The sequence below is a fragment of the Cylas formicarius genome, unplaced genomic scaffold (genome assembly GCF_029955315.1).
Source record: "Cylas formicarius isolate icCylForm1 unplaced genomic scaffold, icCylForm1.1 PGA_scaffold_26__1_contigs__length_5699629, whole genome shotgun sequence".
In the NCBI taxonomy this organism is placed as follows: Eukaryota; Metazoa; Arthropoda; class Insecta; order Coleoptera; family Brentidae; genus Cylas; species Cylas formicarius.
The window spans coordinates 832,625-846,364 of record NW_026844301.1 but is presented as its reverse complement, the minus strand read 5'-3'; positions in this window follow the sequence as shown (position 1 = coordinate 846,364).

Below are 13,740 nucleotides of genomic sequence, written 5' to 3'. Positions count from 1 at the left end.
AAAAATAGCAACAGTTATACTCCACAAGTAAAGGGATATATACCAAAAAATGTATCCACCTGGTATAGATATCGTCCAAATATCACACAATCAAAAATTAATTAATAACAATATATCGCAACTGTATATGTACAACACTAATTAATTAAACCGCAAAAATGAAATGCATTGCATAGTAAAACAGCAATGTATACAAACTTGTTATAAAAGAACCACCGAAACTTGAAGAGAATCAAAGATTTTGAACACACTCAAAAAAATATTCAGTTGGCCGCCAGTTTCTTACCTCTTAATCTCAGGGTCGTGAAAAAGAAACGCATTAATTAAATTCGTAATTTAATAGTGAGGTAAGACAATGCCTAGGCTAGCTCATTAACAATCAAGAAGAATTAATAAAGTAGAAAAAAAATACTAAATCAAAACCAAGTTGGAAGGCGGTGAAGGGCACCTCGGTCAGTCCCGGAAGGTGGTGGGTAGGCGCCACGTGATTCAAAAAAGGTAAACTTATCAACCCGAGGTTCCAACCCGTAAAGGAAATAAACAAGTGAATCACAAACAATAATTTATTTCCTCCAACCTGGTGGTAGGTGTGAGTGTCAAATCTCACCTTCAAGTTTTGGCGGTGCAACGGATTGTAAGACACTATAATTTAAGACTATAAGTTCCACAAACCGTTCTTGAAGAGAACGGGCCACTTAAGCTACCCAAACCTCAAGCTGTCCCGAACGTTACACAGCTGTCTGTCACTATCCCGGGAACCAGGCCAAGATGGAATGGTGGCTCAGTGGAACAGCCGCAGGTGGGCCGTCCCAGCAAAGTCCGTCCGGAAAGCCGGCTGCTCGATAGGGGGAACTCCACAACTAAACATGTACCCAAGAGACAGCATACACTGCAAGACACCAAGTCTGGTCTGGTATTCCGGTGAAAGAATAAACCACGTGGAAGGTTTGCGGGAAACGGAGCAACAATACGTACAATACTCGATTCGAGGGTTTTCTGGAAATGTGGGGCAATGACAATTCTTTTCAAAATCCCTCGTTGAGGAAATCGGTCACACAAAAGAAAACCTGCCACACCCCAAGCTTCAAAAGCTAGCGTACAAAATGCCGGACGATCCAGACAACCAGTTTTATTAAAAGGATAAACGGGCACAAAAAAATTAGAGGGAAAACGCCACTCTTGCCAACCTAGTCGACGGTACGCCGCCAGTAGAACGAACAACCGAACTATATCTGTGGTGATGGCCGTATGGCCCGTGCCAAAGAATCGAGGTTGCGTCAACGAGATCGAACTATCCGAACGCTATCTATGGTAGCGACCGGACGGCCAGTCACAGAAAATCGAGGAAGAATATGTTAAGAAACAAAACAATGTTTACTAGGCTCGCCAAATAATACCGAAGCAATGAAAAGCAAATATGGTCCCTAGTCTCATAAGGTGACAGATGGTAATGGTTATGACTCCTTCTAATGCGCAACTAATACTCTGTTTTTTGCATTAGTATCTCTCAGTAAACCGATGTCACTTAAGAGAAAACCAAGCGAACAAGGGGCCACGCACACAACCGTTGCAGCATAAAATATTTATTGTTCGGCAACACAATCGGTCGGGGAGTACACGTCCGAAACTAAAGAAACCGAGTCTACAAAAGAACGTGTGTTCAAATCGCAAAATCGATATGAACCTAATAAACAAGAATTTTAATTGTTAAGAAGCACTCGCCAAACAGCAAAAGGTGAAGGAAATGGACAGTACAATTACTAACAAAATACACCCGTTACTTCGCAAATGTGCCAGCACTTGTACTTTAAAAATGCTAAATTTTAACATTGAAATATGAAACCGTCACTAGGTGTTTGGCGTGTTGCCGGAATGCATAGATTTCGTGAAGTGCTCCGTGGTTCCTTCCAATGTAAGGTTCAATAAATAAAAATTACGTTCTCTTGGTCGTTGGTCCAGGCTTGTGTTTACTCGTTTAGCGCAGGTATCATTGCGCTACATGCCATCCTTTCCGTAGCACACAAGCATCATTTGTCTCGTGTAGTCGTAGCTCATACAATATGCGAAACTTGGCAGCATGTATGTAGGCCGTAGTGTTCCGAAAGTAAGAGATACTAAAGTGGATTCTTCGCGTGTGCGAGTGGGATGGATAGTATTTTCTTCCGGCTTCCGGCAGGAAGTCTCGCGGAGCAATCGTTTAGCCATTTTGGAGTAATCGTTTAGCAAGCAGTTGTGGTGGATAGTGTTGCTGGCGGTTCGCTTGTATTTCTGTAGTGAAGAGCACCCGGAACCCATTTTTGTTGGGGAGTAAAAAGCGAAAACCGCAGCGTGTGAGTTGTTGTTGTGTAGAAGCCGAGAGAGAGGCGAGTGAGGCCGTTCCAGGGCTTATTGGGATTTGGATGAACAGCTCACGCACCATTTTGTGGGATTATCGGCTCACGCCACCACGTGCTATTGATTCCGCCTTCGATCACTAGGGATCCTATAACACTCATGTGCATAGAGGCGCTAAGCCGGTTAGCTTCCGTCGTTTGGAGTTGTGGTAGTTGCGGGCATTGGTTTGTGTTGTATTGATGCTGCACGAGTCGTTAAGCGAGCGGAAGCGTGGAAAACCCTCGCTAGAGGTAAGGATCTTCCGCTATAGTACACTGTAAACCGAGGAATTTGTTTACAGGGTTTCCTACTTGGCGTTTAGTTCCCGGTTTTAGTTTCCGATTGGTTCTTTCCCTGTTTTGGATTTTCCTTTTCTTTTCCTGGATCTTGGACTTGCCTGTTCTACCTGCCTCCTACCTGGCGCGTTTGGATTTATGACTGGCTAGGTTTGGGTACTACACGTTCCCGAGCAGCACGCGCACCACTTAGAAGTTCGTGCCCGCAACACGTTGTAAGTGTATGCAGCAGTGCCGTATTAGGAAGGTTGGAGCTAGGAGAGTAGACGAGTGAAACCTTACGGTTATCTATCGGTTATACACCTGAGTCAGCTCAGGTCATTTAACGTATGTAAACTTAAATTATTACTATTGACCCTCGATTGTGTTGTAACTATAGACACCCTCGTTTAGTGTCGAAGCTCGGTAGCTTCCCTCTCATACTATGCGCATTGTCGACTTGAAACTACCGGCGGTTGACGCTAATCCTTGCGGCGCTATAGCGGGGTAACTAATAAGATCACGTTCCGATTAACCGACTTTACCTTTTCCTTTTTACATTTGAATTATTTTATTTTTTTTTATATATATACTCATTTACCAACATTTGTACAATTAAACTCTAATACTCCGTGTCAAGCGAGTTTGTTGTTATTGTGACCTCTCATTGGGATTGGGGTTCTCAACCCGAATAATCACTTCGTATTTAGTGGGAAGTCGAGTGCACAGTAATAAACTCCATCTCCTTGGCGGGTTAGGTAGTGTATAAATACGTGGCGCCCTTATAAAAACTCCCCACCGCCTTCTCCACTGTATCGGTAGCTGGCGGCCGCTACCGATATCCTTCTTGCCAATACTGTGTCTATGAGTGGCCCCATCCGACTTCCGCTAGATTGAGGGTCGTGTTTTGAAATATCGCCACAAACCTAGCTCCTATCTTCGTTGGTCCTACAGCGGTCCCGACCGTCAGCGCCGACAGCAAACTTCGTCCACTAGGGGTGCCCACAAATAACAAAGGGCGCCACCACTCCGCAATTCCAAGACCTCGGGGCGCGTCCCGGGGGGTGTGGCACACATCCATAACAGGGGTGGGTTTCGGGGGTTGTTATCAACGAAAAACCCCCGCCCCACACGAAAATCAGCAAAAATTTTCCTGTTACGTGTGAGTTTAAATATGAGTTACTTGCTTTATTTATGGGGTGGCTGTGGTGGATTTTAATATGAATTGTTCAGTTAAAGTTTTTTGAGAGTTTGATTGAACAAAGCGGTAGATTCGTCATCTAGGGGTTGGATGAATTACAATTCAAAAACGGATTGTTTATTAAAGTGACTTTAAAAAGTGGTATATAGAAATGATTGTTGAGTCATTTATAAATTGGATGTGATAGAATTATAGTAGAGATGAAATGAAGTTAAATTGTAATAGTGCGTCCTAATGGTATAGATCTATTATGGCTTTTCAAAGTTTTCAATATGTATTTTGTTTTTTAATAAAATGCGGTTATTAAAATGATATTTAATAACTTTGTAAAGTAGTTAGGACGGATTTGTTTTATGTCGTAGACGAGACGGTTTGGTCATTGCGATTCATTTGATGTGTGGGTTGGAGTAATTTGGGTTATATTATTTTTAGTTGTTGAATAATTCGGTTAAGCAATTTACCTAGATAAAATTTGGATTGCATCGAAAAATATTGCTTTTTTTCTAACAAATTTATTTCTTTTAATGTTTACGTTGATTTGGGAAAGGTGATTTTTTAAAGTCATTTTCGTTTAGCAATAATCGTGTTATTTTTCAATATAAAAGTATTGTGATAGATTTTATTTTGTTTGGTTGAATGTTTTTGAAGTGTTTGGAGTAGTTTAAAGTTCGATAATTTAATTTGGTAAATTTGTCGATTAAAGAGGTGGAGAGGATTTAATCAAATTTGTTTTGTTTTGATTAGTTAGTGTTAAATTTTTACGGGGGAGCTTCGTTGTGGGATTGGTATTTAAAAAAAAAAATTACTATGCCGTTGTAAAAAAGGAGGTAATAAATATTAAAAGTATTTATTCTTAATAATTACAACTTTTTTGTTCTGTTTTATTGTTAATTTCATCTTTCATGTAGGTTGTACCTTTTCGTTGTATTTTTCTTTTCTTCGATTTTTTCTTGATGTGAGTTTTTTGTCGGTGGGGAGAGGGGAGTTTTTGATGTTTACAGCTTTTCTTCTGTTCTGTTTGTTTTAATCTCGATTTTCTTCTGTAGACGCTATGTGAAATACAATTCAATGCCTGGATGGGGAAATATTTCACTCTCTTGAATTAACTTTTCACTTTTTTCGATACCTTCTTTTACTTTGGTTTTACATTTTTCTTCGTTTTCGATTGTCGTCTTAAGTGTTCAATTTTTTTATTGTATTTATTATTTTTTATTTTTATTATATATTAATTCGAGCATTTTGCGTTTTTTTTGAGTGGTTTATTTGGGTTAGTTAATATATCTTCGACCAACGTAGATACAATTTTGAAATCTAGTTCTTCGGAAGTTTTTCCCATACGGTTTGTACTGTTTCGGTAGTTAGAAGTTGTTCTTTGGCTTCTGGTGTTGACTGTTGATTCGGTGTTTTTTTTCATTAGTTCTGTTGGTTGTTTGATTGTTTTTATGGCCCTTGGTTCTGCAGTTTCCGTGTTGTTTCTGTTGTTTTTGTTGTTGGCTGCGGTTTTAGTGGTTTTGGTTCGCGGGTTCTTTGGGATTTTTTTCTACTGTTTTTTGTGGCTTTTGATTTTGCGATTTCTGTTGGGCTTCTGTGGTTTTTGTTGTGGGCTGCTGTTTTGGCGGTTTTTATTTCGTGGGTTTCTTTGGTTTTTGTTCTACTGCTTTTTGTGGCTTTTGATTTTGCGATTTCTGTGTGGTTTTTGTTGTCGTCGGCTGCTGTTTTGGTGGTTTCTGACTCATCCGGCCACGTAGTTGTATGTGTGGAAAATTAAAAAAAAAATGCAATTTCCGGCGGCGAAGGAAACGCATGTGGTAATAATATCAACGTTTCGTTTAAACAATTTCCTGTGTCGAAGGAAATGCGTGGATCACTAACCGGATCGAGTGGCTAATTAATATGAAGATTTTGTTTTAAACATTTTTTGCGCCGAAGGCAGGCGACGCGATGACCTCACCCGCCAAGGTTTCGTTTAAACGTTTCGCCTCGGCGAAATCAAGCGATGATGGCATCCAGCCACTGCCGCACACCGATCCGGTTTAAAGGCAGGCGACGCGGTGATCTCACGCGCTGCCACATTCCTTTTGCCGCGGCCGCAAGCGATGATGTCATCCAGCCGACGAGTTTCAACTCGCAAAAACTTGTTGGCTGGGTGAAGTCATCGCGTGACGCTCCTTGAACGATTGCTGTTGCGAATAATCAATACTCCAAAATACCCAAGCAACTGTTGACAGGGCAAGTACGGAAGCCTGGTAATTGTCAAACATTTTGAATTGAAAAACGGCCGTTATAGCACGAACGAAATTCTTTCTATCGTCGAAGAGTTAAAAGAATCCGGTATAGTACGTTAGTTTAATAATGAGTCTCGACAAGTTCCAGCGGAGTCCGCTCCAAGCGAACTACCGTGATAAAGAGCTCCGCTTTCGATTATACAGCGGGGGGAAACGTCCATATGAACTATTTAAGAATTTGCAATGTCCAAACGCCTTGCGAAAACTACGACGCGGCCACCAAAAAGTACGTGGATGATGAGGTGTTCGAGGTGCTTGCAAAAAGATTACGATCCAAAGACGCCATCGCATCACCGCCGCTGCTACCCCCAGTGCGTCCAGAAGAACAAGCGTTGGAAAAACGCGCTTTAGCGGTAGAGCAACTCTCGCGGCAAAATAGGGACATTAGCCTGGTGTTGGAAGCAAATAAAACGAGATTCGTACGTTTAGAGCAACAAGTCAGAACGTTTCGAGGTGAATTTCTACAGTTTCGCCGCGACCTTGATCGCAAACTAGGCGAGATATGCACAAAGCAAGAGTTGGAAAATCACGCGTTAGTGGTATCGACCCAAAAAAAGAGCAGCGGACCAAATTGACGAATGAATAGTAAAGAAAAGAGAAAACTCGTGCGGGAACTGCACAAGCCAGCACGTAGAAATTGTGCGCGTCGCAGAACTATAATACGAGGGTTGGATGATTTGTGGCAGGCCGATTTGGCCCAGCTCGACCGACATGCGTAACAAAATAAAAACTTTAAAATTATATTGGTCGATATCCATTGTTTCTCAAAATACGTGTGGTGCGAACCGTTAAAAAGTAAAACGGGTAGTGATGTGACCAAGGTCTTCACCAAAATTCTAAAAGAGGCACGGGATCGACAACCAAAACGGATCTGGGCAAGGAATTTTATAATGTCAATTTTGAGAAGCAAATGGACAAGCACGAAATTAATCATTATAGTACGTACAGTAAGAAAAAGGCTGCGATAGACGAACGGGTGATAAAGACACTCAAAGAAAAATTGTAACGGTATTTCTCTAAAAACAACAACAAGAACAAACCTGTTGAATTGGAAGTAAAAAAAAAATGACTAACATAAGTCTAATTTTACAAATGTTTTTTATTATTGTTAGCAATGAATATGTCAAAACAAATCAATTATCGCCAATAAATTATTATGTATTCTGGCGTGATAGTTTTCTGAGGGTTCTAATTTAAAGTATATTTCGGAAAAGCAACTTTCCCACCAACTCCCCTGACCCTGATATACCATAAATATTAATGCACGGGCTTCGACGGTAGATGCGTGTCGATAATCGTAAAAATCAAATTTGTCAAATTTGATATTTGATTTTTTTTTAAACGTTATAAAAGGGTCTTTGCAAGATTCACAAACCATCAACACCAATGTTGGGGTCATCACTATATAGTGTTTTTCCCATAAATAATAACTATGGTGCTCAAAAGGATTGTCTGTATACCTTGGCCATACTAAAATGGCATTCCCATGTTCCAACGATACTTTCTTTTGACCTGTTATAGAGCTCAAATCTGGTAGAGATGGCCGTTCACATCTGACAGCGAGTGCATTAATACATTTCCACCTATATTTGGGATATTTTTCCATTATCTCTAGCGTTAGTCTCCTCGATTCAAGCAGAAAATGTGCAACAGAATGAACGTTTTCACTAATTGACTCTATACATAGATCCTTCAACGACAACAATTTGTTCATTATCTGCAACAGAGAAAAAAAATTACAGGGCCTTGTAATGTCCCCACGGAAGATTATCAAACTTGTTTGCTATCTTTTGTCGTCATACGGACTTAGTGCCACTTTAGTTTGTTCGATACTAAATACCTCGTGCGTATAAGAACGAAAGGTTCGTTGAGTAAGCATATTTTTCTTTTAAATTTTTCAAGCAATCAACAAAATCTTCAAAGGTTATTTTATTTTTAACAATATGGTATTTTACACCCTTTGATTTTTTTATAGTTTTTCGGTTTAATATTTTATAAGTGTACATGTTCTGTCTCCATTTACTTTTGTATTTCTTTTTCTTTTTTTATCTTACTTTTATTTAACTTTACGAATAATTTTTTTGTTTACTTTGGGTGGTATTCATTCACTTTAGGAAGTGCTTTGGGTTTCGGGATATAGTTTAATTATCATTATTTTGTGCGTATATACATGCCTTGACAACTGTATACTCCATCTTGTTCTCCCTCCTTTATTCCCGGGAAACCTTTCCTTCTTTTATATATACATTTTTTGTTACTCCATTTTTACCTGCCTCCGGCTCTTCGCAAGCGGCCGTGCCGGAATCGAGAATTGCGCGTTGCGAGTCGGAAATTTGAACACCAAAATTTAAAAAAAAAATTAAAAAAAGCGTCGCCAATGCTAAAAGTAAATGCCACGTTTTGCGGGGAATTTATAAAGAGAAAAAGCGACGACCAAGACGTGAGCGACATGAAATATATTTCTACCAAAAATACTGCCATCGACTTGGGGACGGATTTAAACGAATGGTTCGTTGAAAATGTTAAAAGTCAAATTCTAAATAAATTGTCTGAATTTCAAGAACGCGATTCGGGATTTGCCTTGCAAAAAATTCTTTATTTGGAAATTAATATTAACAAATTTGAAGTGGTAACGGCTCTTCCTACATTGAATTGCCCCCAGAAATTAAGAGAAAAAATATTCATTAATATTCAAAATAATGACGAAACCTGTTTTTATTGGTCAGTGGTCTGTGCTTGTTTTCCTGTACATTGCGACCAACACTTACCAACTTCATATCCTTATTATAAGTGCGACACCGATGGGTCTAAATCAAATTCATATATTTGAAAAATTCAACAAAATTTCCGTAAATGTGTACGTTTTAGAGTAATAGAGAATAACAGTAAAAGTTTTCATTCAGTGTTATAGGCCCGTTTGACTAAAGAAAAACGCGAAAAACATGTCAATTTATTATTAATTCAAAATAAGTATTATCCAAAAATTAATGATTTTGATCCGAAACCGACGACGGCAGAGGACCATAAATATGAAAAAGAAGAAGAAATAAAATATCATTATTGTTATATTAAAAATTTATCTCGACTAGTGTCGCGCCAGCTTAGTAGACATCACGGTAAAAAATATATTTGCGATAGGTGTTTGAATTACTTCAGTCGCAAAACGCTCTTAAAGGATCATGAAAGGTTGTGTGTCAGTTTGAACGATTATAAAGTGTCTTTTCCCAAATACGACTATGTTGAATTTCGAAACCATATATACAAACAAACCACGCCATTTGTAATCTACGCCGATTTCGAAAGTCAACTTAAAGATGTAAATTTGGTAATTTCAGACAAAACACGAAAATATCAAAAGCATGAGGCATATGTAAGGTATATGTAAGTATCAGTATGGGTATCTATGAATAAAAAACATTTATTACGAATTTATTTTTTATTTCATTCATATTATTTTAAATGTTCTTAGGACGATTCTTTGTCCTTTTTCGAATCCTATCTCGGCCCAGATTGTATGGATTGGTTCGTCCGACAAATATCTGACTTATCGAAATTTGTCCAATCGAAATTTATTGATATCATACCCATGGAAGGGTCAATTACTTTCTCTCAAGTTTCGACGCATTGTCATATTTGCGAAGAGCCTTTCTCACCGAAAGAAGTCATTGTCCGCGACCACGACCATTTTACCGGGAAATTCAGAAATTTCGCCCATCAGGCTTGTAATTTAAATTTTGGAAAATTGTTCATAGTGCCCGTAGTATTCCAGAATCTCTCAGGGTACGACGCCCATTTCATCCTCAGGGCCTTGGGCAATAAAGGGTCTTTAAATTTGGTTCCGGTCAACAAGAAAAAATACATATCTTTTACCTATTACGAGCCCGTATATAAGCTAAAGTTTCGATTTATAAATTCGTTTAGATTTTTGGGGGCGTCTCTAGACAATTTGGTAAACAGCGTCGACAAAAATGAACTTTACATATTAAAAAAGGAATTTTCTCACCTTCAAGACGAATCAAAACTAAATTTATTGTCGCAAAAGGGTGTATTTTGTTATGATTACATAGACGACTACGACAAATTAAACGAAACGAGTTTACCGCCCATCGATGCTTTTTACAAGAAATTAAATGAGTCCGACATTAGTGAAGAAAAAAGTCTGGTCCGCGTTTGAAATTAAAAACTTGGGCGAATATTCGGATTTATATTTGAAAACGGACTTTAATCTTTTGGCCGACATATTTCAAAATTTTCGAAAAAATTGTATGGTGACGCATATTTTGGACCCGGCATGGTATTTTAGTATGCCCGTATATACGTGGGACTGTCTGCTTAGATTCACAAAATGTCGTTTATAACTGATGCGTGACATTGATCAGATTATGTTTATTGAACAGGGCATACGGGGTGGGATTTCGGTGTGCGTTGGCAGGTACGTTGAGGCAAACAACAAGTACATCTCCAATTACGATCCATCAAAGCAATCAAATTATCTCACATTTTTTGACGTTAACAATCTTTACGGCATGGCTATGTCGGAGCCTCTTCCCTACGGCGGGGTGGTAAACCGTCCCCTTTGGGGCAAAAAATTGCTCCGTTTTCCCAAAAAACGAACCGTTTTCGAGATATAGCCATTTTAAAATGGAAAAAAAAATTTCGAAAAAGGGCCGTATCTCGGTAACGGTGCGTCGGAGGCGAAAAATAAGCAAATTTTCGTACCGAGTTTCTTAAAATACGCGTAAAGTGGTGCGGTTTCGTAAACACTATATCCTGGAAGGTTTCCGACGTTCCTTCTATCCATTCAAGTTTTAAATTTTAAATCGAGGTAGGCTCCTAAGACTCTATACGATGCCGGCGGGGGTACCAAAATCAAGAAAATGAGTTAACCGATACCGGATTCCTGTAAAATGGGGTGGTAAACCGTCCCCTACGGTACAAAAAATTGCTCGGTTTTCCCAAAAAACGAACCGTTTTCAAGCTATAGCCATTTTAAAATGGAAAAAAAAATCGAAAAAGGGCCGTATCTCGGAAACGGTGCGTCGGAGGCGAAAAATGAGCGAATTTTCGTACCGAGTTTGTCATAACGCGCGTAGAGTGATGCGGTTTCGTAAACACTATCGCCTGGTAGGTTTCCGACGGTCCTCCTATCCATTCAAGTTTGAAATTTTAAATCGAGGTAGGCTCGCAATACTCTATACGATGCCGGCAGGGGTATCAAAATCAAGAAAATGGGAAAACAGATACCGGATTCCCGTAAAATGGGGTGGTAAACCGACCTCTTTGGGGCAAAAAATTGCTCCGTTTTCCCAAAAAACGAACCGTTTTCGAGTTATGGCCATTTTAAAATGAAAAAAAAAAATTCGAAAAAGGGCCGTGCGTCGGAGGCGAAAAATAAGCGAATTTTCGTACCGAGTTTCTTAAAGGCGCGTCGAGTGGTGCGGATTCGTAACCACTATAGCCTGGAAGGTTTCCGACGTTCCTTCTATACATTCAAGTTTTAAATTTTAAATCGAGGTAGGCTCCTAAGACTCTATACGATGCCGGCGGGGGTACCAAAATCAAGAAAATGAGTTAACCGATACCGGATTCCTGTAAAATGGGGTGGTAAACCGTCCCCTACGGTACAAAAAATTGCTCGGTTTTCCCAAAAAACGAACCGTTTTCAAGCTATAGCCATTTTAAAATGGAAAAAAAAAATCGAAAAAGGGCCGTATCTCGGAAACGGTGCGTCGGAGGCGAAAAATAAGCGAATTTTCGTACCGAGTTTCTTAAAATGCGCGTAGAGTGGTGCGGTTTCGTAAACACTATAGCCTGGTAGGTTTCCGACGGTCCTCCTATCCATTCAAGTTTGAAATTTTAAATCGAGGTAGGCTCGCAATACTCTATACGATGCCGGCAGGGGTATCAAAATCAAGAAAATGGGAAAACAGATACCGGATTCCCGTAAAATGGGGTGGTAAACCGTCCCCTACGGTACAAAAAATTGATCGGTTTTCCCAAAAAACGAACCGTTTTCGAGTTATGGCCATTTAAAAATTGAAAAAAAAAAATTCGAAAAAGGGCCGTATTTCGGTAAGGGTGCGTCGGAGGCGAAAAATAAGCGAATTTTCGTACCGAGTTTCTCAAAGAGCGCGTAGAGTGGTGCGGTTTCGTAAACACTATATCCTGGTAGGTTTCCGACGTTCCTTCTATCCATTTAAGTTTTAAATTTTAAATCGAGGTAGGCTCCTAAGACTCTATACGATGCCGGCGGGGGTACCAAAATCAAGAAAATGAGTTAACCGATACCGGATTCCTGTAAAATGGGGTGGTAAACCGTCCCCTACGGTACAAAAAATTGCTCGGTTTTCCCAAAAAACGAACCGTTTTCAAGCTATAGCCATTTTAAAATGGAAAAAAAAAATCGAAAAAGGGCCGTATCTCGGAAACGGTGCGTCGGAGGCGAAAAATAAGCGAATTTTCGTACCGAGTTTCTTAAAATGCGCGTAGAGTGGTGCGGTTTCGTAAACACTATAGCCTGGTAGGTTTCCGACGGTCCTCCTATCCATTCAAGTTTGAAATTTTAAATCGAGGTAGGCTCGCAATACTCTATACGATGCCGGCAGGGGTATCAAAATCAAGAAAATGGGAAAACAGATACCGGATTCCCGTAAAATGGGGTGGTAAACCGACCTCTTTGGGGCAAAAAATTGCTCCGTTTTCCCAAAAAACGAACCGTTTTCGAGTTATGGCCATTTTAAAATGGAAAAAAAAAATTCGAAAAAGGGCCGTATCTCGGAAACCGTGCGTCGAAGGCGAAAAATAAGCGAATTTTCGTACCGAGTTTATTAAAATGCGCGTAGAGTGGTGCGGTTTCGTAAACACCATAGCGTGGTAGGTTTCCGACGTTCCTGTCAAACCGCCACCGAAGAGGTTCACGGTTTAGGCAATCTATATACTCAACTTTGGTCCATTTTGGTTAGTTTTGGTTATCGCTTTAGTGATGCCAACCACCAACGACAACAATTTGTTCATTATCTGCAACAGAGAAAAAAAATTACAGGGCCTTGTAATGTCCCCACGGAAGATTATCAAACTTGTTTGCTATCTTTTGTCGTCATACGGACTTAGTGCCACTTTAGTTTGTTCGATACTAAATACCTCGTGCGTATAAGAACGAAAGGTTCGTTGAGTAAGCATATTTTTCTTTTAAATTTTTCAAGCAATCAACAAAATCTTCAAAGGTTATTTTATTTTTAACAATATGGTATTTTACACCCTTTGATTTTTTTATAGTTTTTCGGTTTAATATTTTATAAGTGTACATGTTCTGTCTCCATTTACTTTTGTATTTCTTTTTCTTTTTTTATCTTACTTTTATTTAACTTTACGAATAATTTTTTTGTTTACTTTGGGTGGTATTCATTCACTTTAGGAAGTGCTTTGGGTTTCGGGATATAGTTTAATTATCATTATTTTGTGCGTATATACATGCCTTGACAACTGTATACTCCATCTTGTTCTCCCTCCTTTATTCCCGGGAAACCTTTCCTTCTTTTATATATACATTTTTTGTTACTCCATTTTTACCTGCCTCCGGCTCTTCGCAAGCGGCCGTGCCGGAATC